The sequence below is a fragment of the Helicoverpa zea genome, chromosome 11, assembly GCF_022581195.2.
Source record: "Helicoverpa zea isolate HzStark_Cry1AcR chromosome 11, ilHelZeax1.1, whole genome shotgun sequence".
In the NCBI taxonomy this organism is placed as follows: Eukaryota; Metazoa; Arthropoda; class Insecta; order Lepidoptera; family Noctuidae; genus Helicoverpa; species Helicoverpa zea.
Genome location: NC_061462.1, coordinates 3,453,897 through 3,478,225, shown reverse-complemented (window position 1 = coordinate 3,478,225; position 24,329 = coordinate 3,453,897). Strand labels below are relative to the sequence as shown.

Below are 24,329 nucleotides of genomic sequence, written 5' to 3'. Positions count from 1 at the left end.
ATCTTTTTGATATTTCAGAATGAGGTTAATTAGAATTTGAACGTAATCATAATAATAACACTCAATTTTCCTTTATAGATTTAAACGAAAATTGGTGTTCCTTTGATGTGATTTTTCTTTAGCTGGTTCCTTTTCCTCGAGTAAAAAAGTAAATACTCTACTTACCTTCATTTCAGTGAAACATTTTAGTATCTTTATTGTCGGCAATATGTTAATTTAGGTTGGGATTCAGGAAATCGGAGCATGGCAGTCGTTCAATGGGAGATAATTTTTTTTCAATGAATCTACGCCCTTACATACACACACTTGGCACACATTTTGCTTGACGGCCATATAGCAACTTTTTAGATGACAAAGTAAATATTTTTGATTTCATTACTCAAGGTTTGCTAAAAAAGCTCACACAAGCGTATAAATTTTATTAAGGTCTACAAACTCGGCAAACTGTAGGTATATTTCCGCTTCCTACTTTATTATCTCCAAGTTTAACGTAATTTGAATGTAATTACACTCGTGAAAAGGTCTCTTAAGTAGATTGTAAGGTTTAATTATTTAGAGGAAATTAATTTCCATAGAACTCACATCTTTCTCAGATTGTTGTGATGTCGGTAGTAAATCATAAAATGGTTCGATTTATTTCAAATTATGATTTGTTTTAAAATTCATTTTAAATACCTACCACTTTATCGGCATCGTTGATTAAAATCAACTTCGAAGCCCAATTAATTGCAGCCTTTTGTGAGTTACCAGTCTTTTTTTAAATATCTGCTGTATTCATTATACGATCATAGCCAGCGGGCTCTTCTTTGCGGCGTGAAAAGCTGCTTTTGCGCCCAAAGCGCCACGGAGCATCCCGAATGTGTTCAGTCCCAACTAAAAAATATTGCGCCGCAAAGTATAAAGGGCGTAGAAAAACAGCGCAATGAAACATGCTTAGAGGATTTCTTTCCGCAGTAATGCGGGTCCATTCAAAAGTTCTTTTTAGGGTTCCGTAGCCAAAATGGCAAAAACGGAACCCTTATAGTTTCGTCATGTCCGTCTGTCCGTCTGTCCGTCTGTCCGTCTGTCACAGCCGATTTACTCGGAAACTATAAGTACTACAGTGATGAAATTTGATGGGAATATGTGTTGTATGAACCGCTACAAAAATATGACACTAAATAGTAAAAAAAAGAATTGGGGGTGGGGCCCCCCATACATGTAACTGAGGGATGAAATTTTTTTTTTCGATGTACATACCCGTGTGGGGTATCAATGGAAAGGTCTTTTAAAATGATATAAAGTTTTCTAAAAAACATTTTTCTTAAAGTGAACGGTTTTTGAGATATCAGCTCTCAAAGTCGTAAAAAGTATGTCCCCCCCCCTCTATTTTTATAACTACGGGGTATAAAATTCTAAAAAAAATAGAGGTGATGCATGCTAATTAACTCTTTCAGCGATTTTTGGTTTGATCAAAGTATCTCTTATAGTTTTTGAGATAGGTTGATTTAACTGTAATTTACGGAACCCTTCGTGCACGAGTCCGACTCGCACTTGGCCGGTTTTTCTCTTTTTGGAAAGTTTTATGTCCGGCCGAGTGGACAGTTTTGAGGTTTCATTTGATTGGCCAGCTTTTTAATCGCCGAGAAGATTGCTCTAGTTTTCGAATAGAGTTTACCTCTGAAAAAGTTTTATCACCATTTTTTACATGTGTATTGAGAGATTTAATGAGAAGAAAAAATCAATACTAGAGTGAGTTTCATTCGTAAAAGAAACCGTTTTGCGTTCGTTCTTTAAATGGAAGATGGTAAAGTGTGTACATAGGCATAAAATTTAAGCTTTGACCTTTGCGTTAATATGGCTTCCAAAAACGTATTCTCTTTGAACTAACGATTTCAATTTCACTTCAATTTAGTATATTTTTTGCAGTTTTATTTAACCTTTTTTATTCATTTCAGGTAAGTTTTCCATCAGTCGCCGAGCGGTGAGTACGACAATTTTATATTCATTATAGCTGCCGATCTATAGCGAAGCGTTAAAAGCGGACCATTACAGAAGTCTATTACTTTAAATCACTCTCGTTATCAATATCGATTTCGTCGCTTTTATTATATTTTAACGACTCCATCGTTAACATACGTCTAGTTCCAATCGTTTAATGACTGTGGATAGTCATTTATTTTACTAATCGAGATAAAGAATACTTTTTCACCTTGACGAAGACTTTTGTAGATTTTCCTTTAATTATTCCTGTTACACTAACCTTGGGATATAAGAATAATAACGCGTTTTCATCTCTATTTTTAGATAAAATAATCCTTAAATGAAAATTAAAATTTCTATCTCAGACTAATTTATTCAACACAGTCAATTTAATAATCTAAAATGATCCTGCCTTCGCTCCTGATGATTATGAATTAATATTTATGACGTCGTAACGAAAAGGATTGCCTCGCCTTAGCTACGTTGACATTAATTCTTCCGTTTAACTTAATGTAAAATGTTCTTTGGCCAAAATACACCCATTGAAAATTCAATTCTGTAATGGAGTATAGCTATGGATATGTTGACAGGGATCCGTGCTCACTAAACATGGGAACCTGTAGCTGTAACATAGATTGTGATAATCCTAATTGCTTGTTAGTTGAAATTGTAAATTATGGCCCCGAAGCGGGATCAGTCAACAGCCTATTTGAACCCACGACAAAATCTCATGTATGTTTTGTATAATGACTTAACATTTTTTAGAGCACCAAAAAATTGCGTTTCTCAGAAAAAATAAAGGGATTGTTTGAAGAAATATATTATTTATTGTTTTCCCTCTTGCTGTGTTCCAATTTGCCGGTTAGAAGAAAAATAAAAGAATTATTATTAAAAAAACAAAATACCCGACTGCACACTAAAAAAAGAGTAAAACAAGCCCCACAATAATATTAATCAATACAACTTTACTGAATATAATTTATAAATATTGATGGAAAGCATCGCAGGCGGGGACCAACAGAGGCTTATTTATAGTCATTTCGGTTGTGCACCATTTAGCAGAATTTTCGTTGGTGGCGGTCAAGGTGGTCCCCGCCTGCGATGCTTTCCATCAATATTTATAAATTATATTCAGTAAAGTTGTATTGATCAATATTATTGTGGGGCTTGTTTTACTCTTTTTTTAGTGTGCAGTCGGGTATTTTGTTTTTTTAATAATAATTCTTTTATTTATAACTTTTTAGCTGTTTTTATTTAACGAAAATGTTGTAGATGTAGAAGACTATGTATATGTAAGTACCATTTTAAATTATTTCGACGACATTTGGCTTTAGATTACGAGTGATGTTACTCCGCAACATAAATTTACCGCCAATGCGACGTTCAAGACGATCAAGACGACGTTCATGCATTTGATCAAGACGACGTGATTGTATCGCCAAAAGAATCGCTTTTTGCTTGCTAACGCATGAGTTGCTTTGCGTTCACGCAGAATTAACATGTTCCCGTGGGAATTTTGAGAAAAAACGTATCCTATATTAATTACTCCCGTGATTGAAATGAATCTAATGATACCGCATACATATTTTTTTAAAGGGAAATTTAGAAAAAATATCCCGTGGGACTTTTAGGATAAAATGTATCCTATGACACTCCCGTAATCAAGACAAATCTAACGATACCTCATACATCAAAATCCATCAAGCCGTTTAGGCTACAGGAGGTCACAAAGGAACAGACATACATACATACATACATACTTACATACACTCGAAAAACATTACCCTCCTTCTTTGGCAGTCGGGAAAAAATCATCGTCTACCCACACATAAAGAGTTGGCGTTCGCGGTTAACATAGATGACCTGGAGCCCGGGGCGCTCGCAATTCAGTCTCGACAAACATACGGGCCTCTATTCAAGCCCCCGAACTCAACGGCTACAGAAATATATCGATATTGCATGTTCTTGGGCGTCCTAGCGAAATGAGTCTTTTGTTTTACGATCTATTGTTTCTGTGGTCCTCCGTATGCTTTTATTATACCCCAAGACGGTCGTTTTCTTGTGTATTTTAATTTATTATGATGAAGCTGATTTTAGTTTATGGTTTAAATACATTACATTTTCTTAATTACGCTTCTAAATGACTGAGTCAGTAATACCTAAATGTACAGGAGAGTAAGCAAGTTTACAATGGTATTCCTTGCAAAACTTGACAAACATTGAAACATTAAAAGCATGTTAACTGATATCAAATCAACAATGAGCAAAAAGACATCCATTTCAATTTTCGAACCTCGTACCCACGGAACCATGTCTCTAGCCCGATGCAAAATATCGATATCTAACTAGCTATATCCCTAGTAAAAAGATCCCTCATTCAGGTCTATGGAGCTGGCTGTAACAGTCCGCTGGCCCCGTTTCTGCCGTGTGCACGGGAAAGTGAAAGTCACTGTTGGTAAACGGTGTGATTGTGTTCCCGTCAGAAAAGTTATTGCTCCCCCACAATGCATCAGATTGGCTTTTACGTTAATTGCAATATGAACCCTTCGACTTTCTTTCTTTCCTCTGTTATTATAAGTAGCTTGCTATTGTTATATAGCAGGATATTTGGAACGCCGAAAAAGTTTCAGCGACATGGAAAATGATTTGCTTTCCGCTTGATTTTAATTGTGTTCGAGCATATTTTGTGTTTGAAAATTAAAAATAATAACAGTCCATTTATCACGATTTTAACGTAGGCGTGCGACAAAATAATGTGTAGGTAATGTTGAATACTATTTACAAGTCTCGTCTGTATCATTGTTCTCTATCTGTTCCACTACATTTCTGCGTCTATTACACGTAACGTATGCCCTCGCAATGTAGAACAAAAGATTTTCTACGTGAAATTATTCACCGCGAAATTTTGTGTTGTAGAATCACAATGTTACTGCACGTATGAAACATACGTAGGTACATAAATATTCATGTGTATATAGGCTTTACGCCATCAGTGCACATACCAGACCTATACTGGTTGTAATCCACGGCATACCTGTCATTTGTTCTAAAATCCACATCAGTACTACTTACGTGGCCACATATTCGTTTCATTTGAATTATTGCCACTATTGCCAGACCGAACCAGTAAAATTAATTTGATGTGTTAGCCTAATGCCATTTAATATACGTGAATGTCGGTAATGAATTAGAAATACCATATGCCGCAATTCAACACCTAACTTTGAATATAATAATGTAAGTTGAAAAATAAACCCGTACTTGTGTAGAGTTTTAACATATTATGAATAAAGATCATAAATTGTAAAAAAAAAGTTCTGCTAAAATGTCGGACTGCCAGAAAAGCAAGACCACCCCGCAGCTATATTTCATGCTGCACTTTAGAACGTCTCTGTAGATTGCTTTGCCAGTGTTTTTGCCGGATTTTTTCATAATATATATCTTTTGATATTGCGATAATGTGTTCAGCTGGTATTCTTATTTTACATTTTGAAATATATAGAAAATTGCAAATGTCCAAGGTCTGATATAGGTAACAAACCACATCAAAGATCAACACGAGAAACTAAAAGTCAGCGTCTCAATGACCCCATGGTGATTAGAGGCTTTTGAAGTATTAACGGCTTCGCAGAGGTTCACTTGGTGATTAAAGGGGGCGTTTACATCGTAATTCGATCAACAGATTGATGGAACCGATTTATTGGGACGCCCTTACACATTTGTCACTTCCCCCTACTCGTCTATCCTTATACCATCGTGTCAACTCCAATTTTGTTTGCATTTCAACACGACCACTGCGGTTTCTTTTAATTTATCTTCATTAATCTACTTCAACGTTCAATTAATGCTAGCTTGCAAATAATTTACTGTACAATTCCAGCGTACAATTTATACTGAGATATAAATTTTCAGTAAAGTAACGAACAACAAAAAACAAGTTTTCTACCGTGTTCTAATGGATACACGAAAGCAATTCTCTTCTATTTTTGCATCCTCTTCTCTCGTGCATTAAATGAAAAAATACTTGTAATACTTTCAGAATTTACTGCTCCCAATGCATTTCTCTGTCCTTTTCGCTCCCGAGTAATGAGTGAAGTAGTTGCAACGCAATGTTCGCCTTTTGAACGTTTGTGGTCCTTTGCCAGTAAAATGTAGGACGCTAGCGCTGACTTTTTGAAAAACTCGTGACTGTTTCCTCCCATGCGTTAATAAAGCTTTATTACATTTCGATTACACTTGTAATTCATCGAATTGTTGAAGTAGTTTTAGATAGAACTATCTCCTTATTCATCTGGAGGAAGTGCTACCTACCTGATTTTGACTAGATTACACAGAAGTTTGTAACTATGGCGCAGAAACAGTTATAAGGAAATCGGATTTGATGCTTATCTGGTTTAAGGAATATTGTTGGGAGATAATAGCATCTACGTTTAGATTGCTCATTTGACAATCGCATTGAATATATCGCAATAAAAGATCGAATTAATCAGGCAATTTTTGTAATTCACAGATTTGATTTTCGGCAACATGACTTAATTTGCGTCAATTTTGTTTTTTCCAATCATGATTTATGACAGGAAATATTCCCTTTTAGTTAGTCCAGATTTCTTAATGATTTATCCGACCAGATTTATACCCAGGTGTGGTAAAGTACGGAGCCAGCTTGGTTATCCCGGGTATTTTCGTTGAGTTACTAGCGCGCGCTCTGACCAGGATTAGATGAATACAATCGGGAAGCGGAGACACTATTTCATTTTAAACCACTTGGCAGAGAAGAACCCTTGCGTAATTATTCACGTTTTTGTATTTCGTTTGGAAATTAAAACAAAAGCGCGGAACAATAAAATGTAGTGTCGTGACGGCTCATTAGCTCATTAAGATATAAAGGGTTTGAGTCTAAAGGAAAATACAAAGTTGAAATATTAAATTCTTCTGAAATAAAATTCAGTGCGGCATTGACTATGTCTTACATAATTATGTCTTGATCCTTTGAATAAGCAGCAGTTTTTTTAGCTGCAGAATCAAACATTTTCATCTGCCAAACTACTATCATGTTTTTTGAAAATATCAAATTTCGTTCGTCTGCCTCATTTTCATACATCATTGTTGTGACAAGGAGGCGCAGCTTAACATAAGTTAATCATCCAAATTCCCTCCATTTTATATTTTTTTCATAAAACCTGCCGAAAAATCCTCACCTGCATAAGAATCAAATCATCTCAAGTGTGAGGATTCGAACGGAAATGTACCTACTTAGTAATAAGACCGATGGTTCTGGTAATCAAATCCAATATCTGGAATGAGGTTCGATTACTGGAAGTGGCCGTTAAACACATAGCAGGGCCTGGGAGCTTTCCCTAAGGTTTTACGAACATCACTTTTTCCCTTTTTTACGATGGTGCACTTACAGCTCTACGGGGCTTTTGTAAGGGTTTTTTGATAATGGTTGTATTTTGATTAACATGCCGTTTTAAACTTTCTTTTTCATGGCATTCCTTTTTGTTGTGTTTGTTTACAGAAAATGTGAAAACTTATTACTTGACGTTACTCTGAAATGTCTTTATCTCTGTATATCATTTGCATTATTCAAATGAAATTAAGTTGTAACTCACAATAGTGCAGTTAACTAATAGCGAACATTCAGTTTTGCTCGTCTAAGTTCGTGCAACGCTACGAATAATTGATTAATGAATGACGTTATGTATGCATCACCGGTGCCACCTATTAGTTTAAGGTCAGATTATCTAAAGGCGAAGTTGAGGCTTGAATAAATTAGTTGCTAGTTTGTTGTTCGCGGTCAAAATCGAATTAATGGTAGCAGCTTTCGTAGTTGTGTCGCAGACGCTTGTTTGAACATCACCCTTATTGTGTTATTGTCAGAATATTAGTTGTATTTGTTAACAAGTGACATCTGCAGCATAATGATTCTAGCTTTGAGCCAATTGGCGTTTACACTATTGTGTAATAATGGTATTTGCATTTTCCATACTTGGCACTGTAATATTACAAAATAGACGTACGATAATCTCGAATAATTAAATACATCAGCGAAGTTTTTTCTTCTTTACATTTTACGTGTCGCTGCCAAGAACGCGTACTGTATGCTGAGATAGCAAAAAACAAATTAAATCATATCCTAACGATGTTGGCGAAGTGTAGTGTATCTTGTATCTAAGAGATACGCTTTTATGCGTCCGTCTAGAAATATAAAGCTGTGACGTGATTAATAAAAGTGCATTTAGATAACATTTTATTACAGCTTAGTCTACATCAGTGCATTTACTTTTATAGTGTCTTTGTTTTAGCACTAAAAGATTTTTCTTTTATGGAGCTTGTTAAAGAGATTATTGTCGGTGATTGTCGATAATGGAACCGTTGTAATGGTGATGACAGTATTATTTTGTCGTAGCATTTCAAATAGCTAAGTCATTACTCTGGAAGAACTAACAACACACATTTAATTTAGTATTAGAACATACATTTATCAGTAAATAAAAAAAAGTTTTTTTTTTCATTAAGTATAAAATGTTTCCTCTTAACAAAATAACACCTTTCATACTTCTTCATAACCTACTCCAACAATACTTACAACCATACAAAGTTTTTCTTATAACATTACCGCGGTATCATGTTTGCTATCGGTGTTCGCGTTACATACGCGCCTGACATCCTACAGAAACTGATGAGGGTCGAGAGTGTAGGAGACACGACGCAAGCCCACAAAAGCATGGTCGTGTGAAATGTGTAGGATACGAACGTCTGACTTCTTACGTGATGTTACTTTTTCTACGCAACCTTAGTAAGTACTTGTAGAACAACAAAAGATTTATATAGAGTCCAGACTTCTCGTTATTGATTTTGTAACGAATCCAAATTTTAGTTGTAAAAAGTATACCTAGGTATCCCATGAGCTTTAATGCTCACTGATTCGAAAAGTTCGAAAACTATTCTACATAGTTTTATACCAAACTTTTACAACCCATTTTCATAAATTCGTTGTAGCGGAATAGTTGATTGTGACGTATCATAATTGTTCCACCATTTTCTATGCCGTCCTTCGCTACTTTTGTCATTTTATTGTAAATACCTAACCGACCCTTTTCCTTGATGAATGAGATGTCGAAAATATTTCTGAAGTAATGTAATTTATTTCTTCATAAAATTGTTAATTAAGGTCCATGAAATAATCAGAAGGATTTTGTCACACATTTACAAGTAAAATTGTTCAATAAAAACTCACCTATATGGGATCATGCCAGGTTAAATAAAATTGTAGTTGTCTCTCCAGTCTTTTTGGGGATGGCTACCTGTAGTACTTTTAGTGCCTCATGTATTCTGTATTAGTGGGACTTGTGGAGCCGACAGACAAGAAATATTGTATAGATTTACGACCAACAATAAATATGATAATTCACCTGTTCACGCCGCGCCGTCGAGTGAGTTTCCACGTGAAAAAACATCGTGAATATGAATTTCCCTTATGGGGATTTTATATTTTGTGAATGTCTGATTCTGATATATTATTTTTGGGACGTAGGTAAGTTACTAGGCATTATGAATTGGGTTTTTCATTCCGATAGACAGACACGCCTGTTATTTTGAAATATGTATTTCTAAAAGAACCGTAGCCTCGTATGTGTTATGAAAGCGATTTGCTACATACAGGTACACGAGAGTAGGCCCCGAGATTTTATTTCAATTCAAAAGAAAAGCAAACTCAAATTCTGCAAATGAAATAAAATAATTTGCCTCGCATCCAGACTGTTTAAAATCGAGCATCTAATTGACGTAATCAGCCTCATTCATCATACTGCGCTTAATGCTTTGTGAATGTTGATTAATGACCACTTTAATACGCTCGCCTCCGAAATTCAAATACGCTAACTTTGTTCTAGGCAGTCTTTCAGTTGTGTTTGTTGTCCTTAAGCTATTTGTGTTGTCGGAAATGCGATTTAGACCTCTTTATACGTTTTCATTATATTTTCTCATGCGCGTTTTAATATTGTTACGGTTATTTTTAAACACAAAATGGAATTTCATTTTGTAACTTTGTGATATTTTAACCTAACAATGTGTCTGGCATAAAGTTGCAGAAAAATGGACAGTTTCTCAAACACTACACTTTGTCTCTCTTACATTTATTAACCTCGTTACTAAGTAGTTTTTCTTTCTTCTTAGTTATTAATTCCGCTCTCATAAGCGTGCTTCGTAAGCGACATTAGTTACAACTTTTTACCGACATCGTCGTACGAGCAAAAAAAGTTAAACGAAAATGTAACGAACTTAGGTATCCGGGTATCTCATGGTACCTAATAAGTTATCAAAACAAAAGTGTTGGGAACTGCAACCGTAGTCGAGGTTGACCGCAGTAAACCGAGCAAGCGGAAAGAAATTTTCATTTGATATTCCGTTTTTATGGAACAGCTTGGTTGTTGAACCTCCCAACATCGTTAGAGGTCGTGGCGTGTATGAGAGCGGTCTCTGAATAGACAGACACGTTCATGAATTAATTGTGATTGACTAATTCAGTGATACGGAATCAATTTCTAACATAATTGAATATATATTAGGATGCCTGGTCTGCTATTGAATGCGCAGGATATACCATATCTATACCTACTTGATTTACAGTCTATCTATGCGGGATAATTACATGTACGTATTTGTTCAAAAAATAGCTTCGAACTAAACAAGATATAATTAAGCATGAAAGCGAACCAACATCTGGCTCTTGTGATTGATTGATGTATTAATAATTTTCATTTGGGATATCAAACCAATATTGGATTCAGATGCTAATTCTTATGTTAGTTCCGAGTTGATATCAAATCGAAGGCACAGATCATAAAGTTTCCTCACAGTACATTAGGACGACATTATACCTACTTAGCAACAAGCCTTTTCAAAACTTCATGCATCGCTCACAAAAAGGCCCGGGCCTTACGCTATTCAGGCCTGTAGTAATGTTGAAAGATTCCGCTTATGTTCCCGTATTTTGAACAGCGCATGTTACGCAATGGTACCTCATTGTCGCTGGTACGTGTGTACCTGTGTACCTACATCACAACGGCAACGTGAAGGGCACAATTTTGTAAGCTTTGACAGTATCAACGTCTCTTCTCATAAGTAAATGATGTACTTCGGGCGTATTATTTTTTGCTCAGATACCGCATTTATTCTGCTTTTGCCGTGACATTCTTGATACAGAAAATTTTTTTTTATCTATTTCGGGTTTTGTGACGTGGAATTTCCATTGTTATTTAAGGCAGCAAATTCACTTAGGTATCTCAACTTCATATTTTCACGATTGTTGTCGATTGAATGAAATTAGGTAAGCATAAATGACTCGCTGTGAAACTATACAATGGACTTTTACATCAATAAAATAAAACAGATGTGGCCCATTGTTATTCGCTGATGTCACCACTGTCAATAAAGGCAGCTGCCAAGAAAACTAAGAAGGTCATTAATTGTAGGTTTTATAACACTCATTTCAGGGACCAAGGTATACTTGCATGTGGTCTTCATTAACTTGTTTGGTCACAAACCCCTATTCACTGAGATAAAATTACTGCCTTCTATAAATAGGATTAGGAGTAAGTATTTTAATAAACCGGCTCTAATAAAGATTCCATTCATGGAATGTTTTCTCAGAACTCGTTAAGGGTTTTTAAATATCTACCTTGTTAATTCTGAATCATTTTGTTTTATTTTCCCTGAAATATTCTAAGCAGTTATATTCAGTTTTAATTAAAGATCACCTTCTCTTCTTGGAGATTCAGTATTGCATAGTAAAATATAATATTATTCAGTATGCGACTTAATTATGATTAAAGACCAACAAATTAAACCAAAATTATATTTTGGCTTAATAGCGCGATGAACTTGCGACTATGCCTGACATTACCATAGAGATGAAACCGCACTTTTGTTGCCACAAAAGTTCGCCACGGCCGCAATAGGAGTCGAGTTATTTTTACGAGGTAACTTCGCGTGTGGCTGCCACAATAGCGCGCCAGTTGCCACTAATTCATATACCTATCCGTATTTTATGGCTATCAGTTTAATAGTTTTCACTGTGAACGGTAGTACCTACTTTATAGACCCGAGGAAGTCGTTAAGAAAGAGCTAGGATATCAATTCTTTCCAGAACCGCAAGTTTTTTTTTTTTTAAATCCATCCTAGTCATTCCAAAGTATTTAAATCAACAGTAGGTAGACATGTATATTCGCATTGAATCAATGGTAGTAAATGAAAATCGCAAACTGCAGTAATTCTCAACAAAGGAACGCCCGTGTACTTACATCTGCAGATGAAAGATAGGAGTGGCAGAAGACACATGAACGTTGAATTAATGCTATGGAAATTTCTTTGTGTGGGATCTACAGCTTTGTACAAGAGATTAGATTGCGCGGGTTAATTGAGGTTGATGTAGGACGTTGTAATTAAAATGTTACAGTGCATATATCTTGTCTGTGTTGTGTGTCCTTAGTCAAGCAGACAAGTATCAGAAATAATTTGCTTTACTCAGACAATGTACCTAAAAGCATACATAATCAACTTATTTACCCATTTCTTAAACATTTCTGCAAGGATATAATTCGTGACATAATTAAATAAGACAGGAGTTAGTGTTATCTTTTTATGCTAAACTACTATAATCAGCTTAGTAGCGAGTATTAAAACACTTTAGGGTGGTTTGAATAAAGATTATCCACACAGTGAGATCCCAAGGTCACCATGAATATTAATATGACAGTTTCCACCTCGCAGAATATTCTGCATTAAAATATATTTCCCTTCAGCTTTTCTCCCTTATTTTTTCACTCAGCTATTACTTTCGCGTCATCTACTCATATGTTTATACCCATGTGGGACCTGATATTATTAAAGTTTTTGCATTAACTATCTACTTGAAAATATCGCACTGCTGTGCACTCGTAACGTCTCATTTAAGTTCCCGATGTAGAAATGAGCTTAATTGCTAATTCCTTGAAAATTTTCTAACGAATTTATCCTTCCTGGGGAATCGTTTGCCAACTTTTAAAACTAAATTAGGTGGTTAGTTACCTTAATTTTCTAGACACGTGGAGCCACGCCTGCATGAAAACAACAATAATAATTTCAGCTACATAGTTAGTTTAATTGTTCTTGCAGTCGTCTTGTCCACTTCCTTCTGCGGGCCTAGCATGGCGATTCTATCTCTATTCTACCAAGAAACGACAAAGCTCTTTCTTTCCCACTCGACATGTCTTCTACCCGAGCATGGCGCGAGCTGTAGACTCGCGTTTCTATCAAGAGAAAGACTTTCCATAGCAACGGATAAGTAGCTAGTGATGGGTCGTTCTGCGATGAATTTACGTTTAGTTAGCCAAAAAAATGTGTCAATGCACTATTTTTCACGCATGAACCTATACATAAACTCACGTAACTCAAAGCAACAACAAAACGTATTCATCGAACTTATTTCTTATCTGTGGAACTAAAATGGTTGATGTTTGTTTGTTAATTTGTTTACAAAAAACGATTCTTGTTGTTGATTTTACATATTAATTTAAGTTGTTGATTTTTAATATTGGTGACTACTGCGGCAAGGAAAAAGTAAGTAGATTTTGTGATTAAATAAATAAAGTACTGATTATTCCAATAGTTGTGTGTAATTAATCTAAACGAACAATAATTAATTATCCATACATACGATGAAAAGAACAAAGGAAAATAACATAATAATCTCAATAAATGGTGATCGGTGGCATTGTCTGATGAACACTTTGCCATGCACAGTTCAATGTGTTCCTCACTGTTATCTTGCTTCCCTATATTATTGCCCGAAGTGTTTTTACTTTCGCCGTTACAAAAACTGTTTATTTACAGCGTACGAAGTCCCATCCAATAAACAGAGAAGATAATATCGCGATCCATTGAGAAAAGAAGGCCACGATAAAGAAGAATGGGTCAGTATTCAAAAGCTGCTGAAAAAATATGGAAAAAGAACGAGTTCTTGGCATACAATGCTGACACGAGAAATATTCTATTATATAGTAAGTGTCTTTAAATAATATTCATTTACTAGTAATAGTTCCCCAGACTTGTTGGCTTCATTCTAGCAAAACTCTCATGCTTTGTTTTCAAAATATAATTATGGCAATAATAATTATAGTACCTATTTGTTGCTTGTGTGATATAATATAAGCAACAACTCTTAAGATAAAAAATAAAATGAGACAATCATTTACACAGAGGTAAAGGTTTATTTACATAAAATTAAGGCTACAGATAAAGTCATTTATTCAAAATAGGCTGAAAATCAGCAGCAGAAGCGGTGGAACAAACTCCCCAGCAACTCAATTCTGTCTGTATGGTTTGAAGAACTGTTGATATACAAAGATATTCATAATAGTTGCTCTTCTGTGAGTTGCAGCTTGTAGTAAGCTACCACTAAGGTCATTAGTGTGTCTCTCTCTCTCTGCCTTTCCTCGGGAAGAGTTGTAGCTTGTAGCATAGGCACCCTGCAAAAAGAAATAACTGTGTTTGGTAAAGAGTTTTTACAGTATTATAAAAGAATAACATACTGATACTGATACATTATCAGCATTATTATTGGTGTCATGAGCCAAGACCCTAATGCATAACTAGAATCCCCTGAAAATGAATGATAATTTAATTTTGTGTTCTTGTTTCAGATTACAAAAAAAGGATGCTAAATGACAGCTGGGCCTTCAGTTTACAAATTATAAATTATTGAAATTATATTATTTAATAAAGAATGTGAATATTAAAATCATAATGGTTGTTTATTTAAAATGTAATTTTTTTCTTAGCAGATAAAACTGTCCAATTCTAGAGTCATATAGCCTGCGCAGTTCGTTCTTAATGAGAGAACTATTGAAAATTGATTGTTTATGAACTCTGTCACGATAATTGGCATTTATGTTCAGTATTTTGCACTCAGTATCCACAATCTGAAATAGAGGTCATATCTAATATTAGGTATACTAACCTTGTATTCATTGCAAAAACAAATTGTTTAAAAAATTTGCTAACAGTGGTTAGTAATGTTGTTAATGACCTAAGCAGGACCCGAGCAAAGAACCTGCAACAATTAGACTTTGTTAAATATTTTTCTTCTGTTTAATCATTTTCTTGCAATGAAGGGCAATACCTACATAATAGACAAAATAATCTTAGAAACAATAATAAATGAAGTGAATAGATTTTTCTATATTTAAACCTTATCTATAAGGACGAAAACTTTGTCATATTTTTGGTTGATAACAATTGGAAAGCACAACAAAATAAAATAGACTGTAGGTACTTACATTGACAAGAACAGGCAGACCCTGAGATATAGGAGACAGATTCCTGGCACAAATACTGCACCATCTCTGCACATTTACGTTTTCGATGTCGAGAGGCTTAACACTCGTATAGCTCGTTCTTTGAGCTTTACACTGATTCTTCTCAGCATAAATACTGACCACATGACGACGGTAGGACCCCGAAATACTTTGTAAATGCTATTTGAGAACTTAAAATTATAATAATATTCTTGTCTACTCTTGTCTAGGTCCGATGAGATGTAGAGTATTTGACATTTCATATAGAAAGTTATATCTACTCCCAAATGTCAAAAGTAGATAAAATATAGTCGTCATGCTCGACGCGATAGACACATGTCGATGAAGAAAAGAAACATTTCTCTTCTCGATGTCAAACATCGCCATGCTCGGATCGATAGAAATCTTTCTTCAATCTGTCATTTTGTCGATTCTCCGGTAGACAAAAGCTGTTTCTATGGCGGTCATGCTAGGCCCGCTGGTATGCATTCAAATTCTGACCTCGTCTGGGAAATCTTTCCCTTCAATTGAAACAAGCGCATCACGGGTCAACCGCTAGTCTCCGGGCTATATGGGTCAAGGTAACTGTGCCCCTTATAATCCTATTCAGCGTTCGTGCTCCGGTTGGTCTCGAATCAAACAAAAACCTTACCGTTTCAAATGCAATTGCGCCCAGGGAATTTGGATGCTTGGCTAAGTCATTAAATGTAGGGATGCTGAAAGGGTTCAAAGAAATTTTCGTCCAAACACAGATTGCTAAGAATTAACATTACCTACGCTGAATGATGTTTTTCCGAGTTTCTCAACATATTTATTTTTTAATTGGTTTTCTTAGTTATATCGCCTTTTTGTAATGGTTGCGTAAAAATATATAGAAAGCCCCTTTCTGGATTCATCACCATTTTGCAGGGACTCACAATATTCAGGTTATAAAACAACGAAGAGTCTTCTCTATGTAGTGGGCGTCAGAATAAATTATGCGATATTCCTGCTGAAATAGAATTTATTCCTCATCGGTTCGGATTGAACATCACTCCTGATCGAATCACACTAAAAAGCTCCATTGCGGCGTGCTCTACTACACGCTCCTTTGTTTTATTTATGAATAAATCGTAGGTTGGTTAGAGAGTACCCGCTCGTATGATCGGCCTTAAAATTGAATTATTTCCAGCTCGACTCCCCTTTCGGGTGATCCCGGAACGTCGAATATAGTATCCGCAATTTGCATAGTTGCGCTGTTACGATGTAACAACGAAAATTTGATTTATTTAGAGGCGAAGCGCATCCTCGTGCATTTTTGTTTGTTTCTTTATAAACGTTTTTGCAATGTTCGGGTCAGCTGTATGTAATGTATCTCCTTTGTTTGGCAAAATAGCCACAATCCACATGTTGTCCTGTCATGTTTTTGTTGGGTTGTTCTTTTAAAATTAAACTGTTGTTTTGAAATGCTAGTTCTGCAGTTATTTTATCAAATAAAGTCGAAAGATTTTACGTTTCAAATTTTAATATTCTTGCTAATTGCTTAACGATATCTAAATTTAGTTTCTCTGATAGGTCGATTGATTAATTTGCCTGGCAAACAGAACTCGATAAACGTTGAGTACCTATTCCAGTGAAATCAATTTTGAACGATATTAAAAGATATGTTAATTTCATAGATCTATTATTTATAAGTGCCTGTGAAATGATGTGATAGTAAAATGTTTCAATATTTTCTGCTAAGTATAATAATATGCAGGCATCTTTTTATTTGAAAAAATAGAAAACGTCTGACTTCTGTTCTAATTTAAGTATAGGCCAATTTGCTTACACGAAACTATCGTTAAGGCATCGTGATATCATAAATCCTTTTTCAGCTGATCTTGAATCTCTAATGCTGACACGAGTTGGACCTCTGTTTTGTGTGAAAAGAGCACATGCCGCATTAAAAGTCCGGCTGTTTTGAGCTGGGCCTCAACAGTGGAGTGAATGAAGGCGGGGGAGGCAGGTTCGCGCAGCCTCCGAAGCGCCCGGACGACTGCCAGTCGACGTCGCGCCAAGCGGGAACCACCACGCGCTTACCCGCTCATATTACGCTCAACAACTAACTAAATAGTGGCATTTTAGGTGCTAAAACTTCACCATTGTAAGTAACGACCGCATCGACACACTCGAACCACACAAGGATCTAAACAGTGCATATCACCAAATCGACCTTTTCAAAAACATCATCAATTTAAACGTTGACGCTGCCGGTGCCGGCGATAGGTTCTTGTAGCTTTTTTGTTCGTTAAATGGCAATTACATTCGTTGCCGTGGCGAAATGTGATGTATCTCTAAGTACGACTTGTCCGTAGTCACCTGAGATGTCTAGAGGTCGCCGCGTAGACGATGTCAGTGAGCTACATTTGTGTGCGCGCCAATCACGTGTATTGTTCGTAGTGCCTTAATTTTCTTCGCATTTGAAACATTCAACACCCTTTCAGTGACTATCAAAAGACAGTATTGCGAAAAAGCTATCAAGAAGTTCTCGTAGGTGTGTCTAGTGATAAATGTACCGTGAAAATTGGTATTCAAAATACGTACATTTTGTCATGCTTATCTCACAAAGGGAGGCTTTATCAATTGTTACAAGCTGTTGCTGGGTAGGTTTTTCTAATATAACGCAGTGGAGCTTTATTTACTACCTTAAATATCCCATGAAGGTTTTATTCGGCGCAATGTATAAATGAATTTCATGTTTTATGTCTGAAAACGGTGCAAAAAGAAATATGACAATATTCAACTTCACGATAAGTCTCGCAGTTGGCAGGCCACTGACATTAGGTACTCTCTTTGTAGATCGCCTACATATCGACTGGGATCCCATGTAAGTCCTTGTTAACTGTCGTAATCCCTACGAGTATCCTGGCGTATATTAGGAAGCCTTTTGGGGATTTACAAATCCGAACTTCATTGATTTACGGTAGAGTTTTGGCTGTGATTGGAAATATTATGACAGACATGCCTTTTCCCATGATGTTGGATGTTATTGTTTTTTTTTTTTTAAATTCTAGCAGTTGGTATATTGGTATTTCTAATGAATGTGATGTCGTGCCAATGTCATCATTACATTTCTTTACTTCTTTATTTAGTGATTGATGATACCTTTTTTATTCGATATTACCATTTAATTCGTCATTAATAGTCTACAGAATTACATTTTATACCTTTGGCTGACTAATAAATGACAGCACTAAATCTACAAAATCAGTAATTACAACCTCTAAATTCATTTGATTAAAATGAGCACTTCAAATTTTCGAATTAAAATTCCTCACCGAACTTAATTCGACTCGCAAATGTATAACCTCATTTCGTTACCCTCTTCATGGGAGCTTTCGTTGATACGTTTCCGAGGTATAATCTAATGCTGACCCGTCTCAGTCCGTTCATTTTCTAAATTTCAGTGTTAAGTGTGTCTGTGGTTACCGTCAAGGCTTTACTGCAATCCGTTTTTGCTAGGATTAGGAAACGTCCACCTTTTGATGAGTTGGATATTTTGGATAGGTTTGCCAGACATTCCTTGTAACTCGACATATTATTATGACATAAACTTTGGAATTATTCAGTTTAATAGCGTTTTATGGAATTGGTCATTTAATTTCTTTTTTTATTAAGCTCTTTTCTTAAAACCTAATACCCCATAAACGTTTTATAGAGCTTCGTGCAAGTTCGTATCGAATGCCGCAACCAAGTCCTACACCCCAGCGATAAGCGTTCGAGAAATTGAAAAGGATTTAGTTAGCGCGAGTGAGCCGTTTGTCGGATTAAATTGGCTTAGTTTGCAAACCAAGGATCGTCCGATAGGTAAAACCAAAGAAAATAATTCATTTTACGTTTCATTCGTATCTCCCAAAAACTCCGCAAATCCATATAATTAAATTATAATCTTGAGGACAGATCCTATTTTTCGATTATCACTTTTGGAAGTATCAATCCTCTTCGTTCGTTCAATATTTTTGAATTATATTTACGTAAAAAATGTTTCGTGATAAAAACGATTTATATAACACCAAACAATTTATATTTCATATCGATCATATACATTTATTTACACATTTATTTTTTCATCATCTAGATTCTGTAAGCTACGAGTAATTAAATATTTAACTAATGGATTCTTATACATTTTATAGCTATTTTCTCTTCATTAATGACCCAACTACTGAAATTAATTTATATCGGTAGCCAAAATAATAGCCAGAATCGGGAGATGACAATTGGACTACCTTAATTTGGTTTGGGTTTTTGCAAAACAAAATAAAAAACAAAGCTTTTTCGCTGCTGTACACAAAATAATCGTACATAATCATAACACATTGTATTTGATTTTGAAAACAAAACAAAGTCGTCCTGGTATCCGGTCATTGAAATAGCTTTAATTTTCAGTTGATGGTGCATTTAGCCAACATCACCATGGACCATGACCCATTTTCCTTACTGGCTGAGGTGACACCCTGTTTCAATACACGGCTGACATAAAGTGACTTTTATGCATTGCTGTAAAAATAAAAGTTCTACCGTACCCGCGTACCTGTAGAAGCTTTATTATTTTTTATGTGTCACAAGTGGAAATGGTCGTTTTAATTTCTACTGTGATATGTACTTTTATTGCTTTTATGGAGCATCGCCATTGCCAAAACATCCATGAATTTCTTTTATTTTGAGGTTTGTTGTTCTAAAACGTTTCATGTTTTTCAAGCTAATATAGAAGTTATTTATTTTTCGAATATTTATCGTTTCATGCTTGAAAGTTTACTTAAGTTATATTTACGCCGTAGTCAGCAAAAACCCACATTTCAGGGGTAAAACAAATAAAGAATAAACAAAAGCCCTCCCGCATCATTTTCTGTTTCGCGACCCAAAATAGAGGTACCTCTTACTTATGGTCGTATTATGTTTCCATTAGAGCTTGTTGACTTAACCCTCGAAAAACGAACAGTGACTGCGGTTTTTCCGCGTCTCGCCGAAGTGGTCCGGGCACGTATCGAGGTTTTACGATGCAAAGGCACGCGGCGTTTCGCTGATTTATTTTCATTATCGTGTTCAGCTGTGCCGTTGGCTATATTTTTCACCGACCCAGATTGGGAAGAGCACCGTGACTGAAATTAATAAAGTGATGTCGTCGCCGACAGTTGTGGACACTTTTGAAAGAAAATTTCAAATTCATCGCTTCCAAATCCAGTTGGTGAAATTTTTATTCTCTCCCTGTCCTGAGTGCCAGGGGAATTCGGCAGCGGACAGCTGATGCAAAACCCGGTCGGCTCTGCAGAGATATCTCATTGTATGACAGCAACTGCGAACTGATGACCCACTGACCCAATTCTGGACTGCAGCAGTCAGCGATCTGTATACCTTACTATTTGTTTCGAGTTCTGGCAGTGATTCCTACCCAACTTATACATATTCATGATGTTCTGCAACTCTTGAGGGAATTTTCCGATGTTTTAGCAGGAAGTGAATTTCAATAGGGAATATCAAATAAGCATCATTTGTTTACTTACTTGCTTTGGAAGTTATTAATGGTTTTACAGTGATTTGTGAACGTACTACAATACCATCTACATGTAATACAGTTGGACCTTCTGAATTGTATTTCTTCAGCCTATGCCATTTGCAATAACACGTGGAAGCCTTGTAAACATGTTTGTTTCTAAAGATATTATTGATAGCATACATTCATTACTGTAATGTGGACATTTACATCCACAAAAGAGCAAAACAGTTCCCCGTTTTTTTCTAATAATGGTGGTCTTTCTTCTTTTATTCAGTCAGATACTCCTTCTAGTATTATTGTTGTTTACTAAAATGCTACGTATGTAGCTTGAATATAAGTAACTTCCACTACATAGTTTGTGTCTGTTGTTTAATTAATAGCAATGAATATTAAATAACAATCACAGTTCACATAATATTTATATAATTACTGTAATGGATGATATTTCATGTAAGCACTAAGTGCATATTACTTGTATTACGCTCCACACCATTGTCATACTATGCACTAGGAATAAATTGCATTGAGGTATATATTTTATCACCAAATATCAAAATTGGTTATTTTTACGAATCTGTACGGTTACCCTCAGTGTTACCTTCTGTTCCATATTTTGTTTGAATGCCTAATAAAATAAGTAACAGGATAATAAAAAAATACTGTTTCCATTCAGCCGTTACTCTCAAGGTCCTCTTTAATTGTCATTCAGCAATTGGCATAAGCGAGGCAGTGAAATTTAATGAACCACATTCGGGTCAAGGCTGTCTGTTACAAACCATACCTCACTTTGAATTTTGCTTTTAAGGTTTTTCGAATAATTTGGCAAAAATTGTTATAATTGGACCAGTCTTAAAGACTATTGTGTATAACATAAGTTCTTCCAGTAAATTGTTATCTAGGCCTATAAATTTCGTGCACAAATCTATGTCATCTAGGCTTTCTATGGTTAAGGAACTGCCTTTGGTGCAGTGGAAGTTACCGACTGAATAAATTACCCATTTGTTCTACACACTCCACTGATCTGCATGAGATTTATTATATTCCCCTTATTCCATCGATCCGTAAGCCGGCCTATGGCGTAGGCTGGTATTTTAATTTTTTCCCTTTTCCAATTAAAAACGTGCACCGCTAGCGAATTCTTTCGCCTGTGCACGACTTGAATATTTTATGCCTGCAGTCTCGCGGGAAATTAATGCTGGGTGCACTAAACCATTGTGCTTAAGATTTTTCTTTGGTGCGGTTCGTTAGAATTTTTAAGATGCGATTTTTAGGTTCGTGTCAGATTAATGAGTGATCTATATTTTATCTGTGTCTTTAAAGTTATCTGCAGGGCTTTCTTTATGAAAAGGTCCCATGTGGGCAACATATTAATCGATTGTTGTAAACACTATGGGTTATCCATCTTACCACAAACTGATATCAGAAAAAATGTCCTGCAATTGTGCCTTGCCAATGTGTCAATCCATAAAAGGAAAGTAAACAGTGTCAGCACTATATAAATGATGCCATCCCTCCTCGACCCGTAAAAGTTTATCATGTATTCGTATATTTTTCTGATGTTTTGTGTCCTGAAGTTATATTTCAATACCCTGGACATGTTCTACACGGCTATATACGGTCTGTCTTTTTCCTTTTTTTATAGAACCCTGGTTTAATTTTCCATTCAATATTCTACCTATGAAGGTTTAGCTTCCGCAATATTATCCATAACAATTCATGTATAAACGAATTCAATAATTCAGTGTACAAACAAGATTCCAATCTATTTGTAAAGGTTACATGCCCCCGGGAGTGATATCAAGTAGGGAATTGGATTCGTCAGGTAGGGCGTACCTGCCGCTAAGACCTAAACTGCGGCTTACCGCACGCAAGTCGGGTGCCTGGGGGACCTCTCGTAACTCCGTACCCTATTATTCTACTATCTCACTTTCAGCGTACGTGAGACCCTTATTTATTGACCAAACCTGATGTAACAACTATTTGGTGCGTAAACTACGTGCTGCGCAATCTACTCCTAGATAGGATACATTTTTAAAGGTGACACGAGCTTATTGTACCTATGTTCCCATCCTGTGATATCCCTACTTAAGATTTTATGTAGTCTCATAACACTAATAGCTCAATATACTTTCGTAGTCAAAGAATCATCCGAAAGTGGGACCGAACTCTGGTAGTATTAAGCTTCGAACTGAGACTGCGACAAACCTGAGCCAAGTCTGAGCCTAAATTCTCATTTGTACAGCTCTGGCTTTGGAATAAATGCTTTATATTCCGCACACCTGTATGCTCCACATAAATAATTGCGAATTGCCACCACGGCAACGCCTAGTGCTTGTGGAATTATTTCTTCTTTATTTAATTTGGTTTCCAGTCGTGGATTTATGTCGTATATTGCAGACTTTTATACCTTTTTCATCCATAGTTTTTCAAAAACTTTGTGGCTCCAATCTTAAACTATGTAGGTACTTAGTTGAGCTAGGAGGTTCAGCACCGCTTATAAGTTTCTTGTTGAACAAGTTGGATTTAGACGTTTTGATATCGAACCTGAATGCGGTCTTGCATTCTGCTGAATAGAAACTTAGGAAGCGTACTGGTGAATACTGTTTGCCCTCGAACTGAAACAGGTCTGCGCGGTTACTTCCTCCAGTGGAAAGACAAACTTAAGCCATTGTGAACATTACATGGCATGCAGTTATTACGTTCTATATGCAATTTGCAACTACCTGAAACTCGGTCTTTGTTTGAATAGTTTAAGAAATGTATTTAGCTTTCTCCAGTTTCCTTGTTAAACTTACAATAGTGTAATCGTTACTATGCAAGCAGTGGTTTTTGAAAAGGTCGAGGAAATCAAAATAAAATTTAGGATTAAGTGATGGAGTCTTGTGTATATTATTGCGAGAAATGCGCTGTCTTAGTATGCAGAGCTGGTGAAAGGACTACTCGCAATTGAATTTTTAAGTGCAGTGATTTAAACAAAGTGCGGAAACTATTAACGTATACGTGTGGAGAAGCCCGAGGTGTCTGGTACTTCTTGTGCGAATGAGAGGATGCGCGGCTGGCGGTTGTCCGCTCAGCGGAGACGCTAGCGGAAGAGGTAACGTCGATCGGAAAGGGTGTCGGGCCGCGAGCGCGACGACTGGTGCCCGCACGAGGCGCGCCGGCATGCGCTGACGTGTGCCCGGCGCTGCGCGTGCTGCGGCGCGGCGCGATGCCCCCCTGGGCCTGACATGGAGGAGGGTGGCTACTGGCGGCCATCTTGCTCGACGCTGTCGCTCGCTGAGCACCATGGCAGCGCAACGCACCTGTGTGCGAGGCACGCGCCGCAGCCGGCGCGGCTCGCGCACCGTCATCCCCCCCATGCGCACCACTCGCACGCGCACCAGCACGCGCACGCGCACCACCTGCAGCACGCGCAGCACGCCACCTCCTGCCCCGTGCACAGCCCGTTCCGACAACCGACGCCGGAGTACTGTGCCGCACACTCACAGGTACATTGTCTACAAACATATTAT

At 36.5% G+C, this 24,329-nt stretch overlaps 1 protein-coding gene and 2 long non-coding RNA genes across 7 annotated transcripts in view; 2 read left to right on the top strand and 1 right to left on the bottom strand.

The window, feature by feature from the left end:
* The window catches only part of LOC124634547 (peripheral plasma membrane protein CASK), a 232,416-nt gene that overhangs the window by 21,769 nt on the left and 186,318 nt on the right, over positions 1–24,329 (top strand). The window lies entirely within an intron of this gene.
* LOC124634550 lies at positions 13,504–14,003 on the top strand. Its single transcript, XR_006984885.1, has 2 exons — positions 13,504–13,563; positions 13,837–14,003. It is a non-coding gene; the product is annotated as an uncharacterized LOC124634550 (long non-coding RNA).
* LOC124634551 lies at positions 14,420–15,590 on the bottom strand. The gene is made up of 3 exons (XR_006984886.1): positions 15,282–15,590; positions 14,963–15,055; positions 14,420–14,471 (listed from the first exon to the last, which is right to left on the bottom strand). It is a non-coding gene; the product is annotated as an uncharacterized LOC124634551 (long non-coding RNA).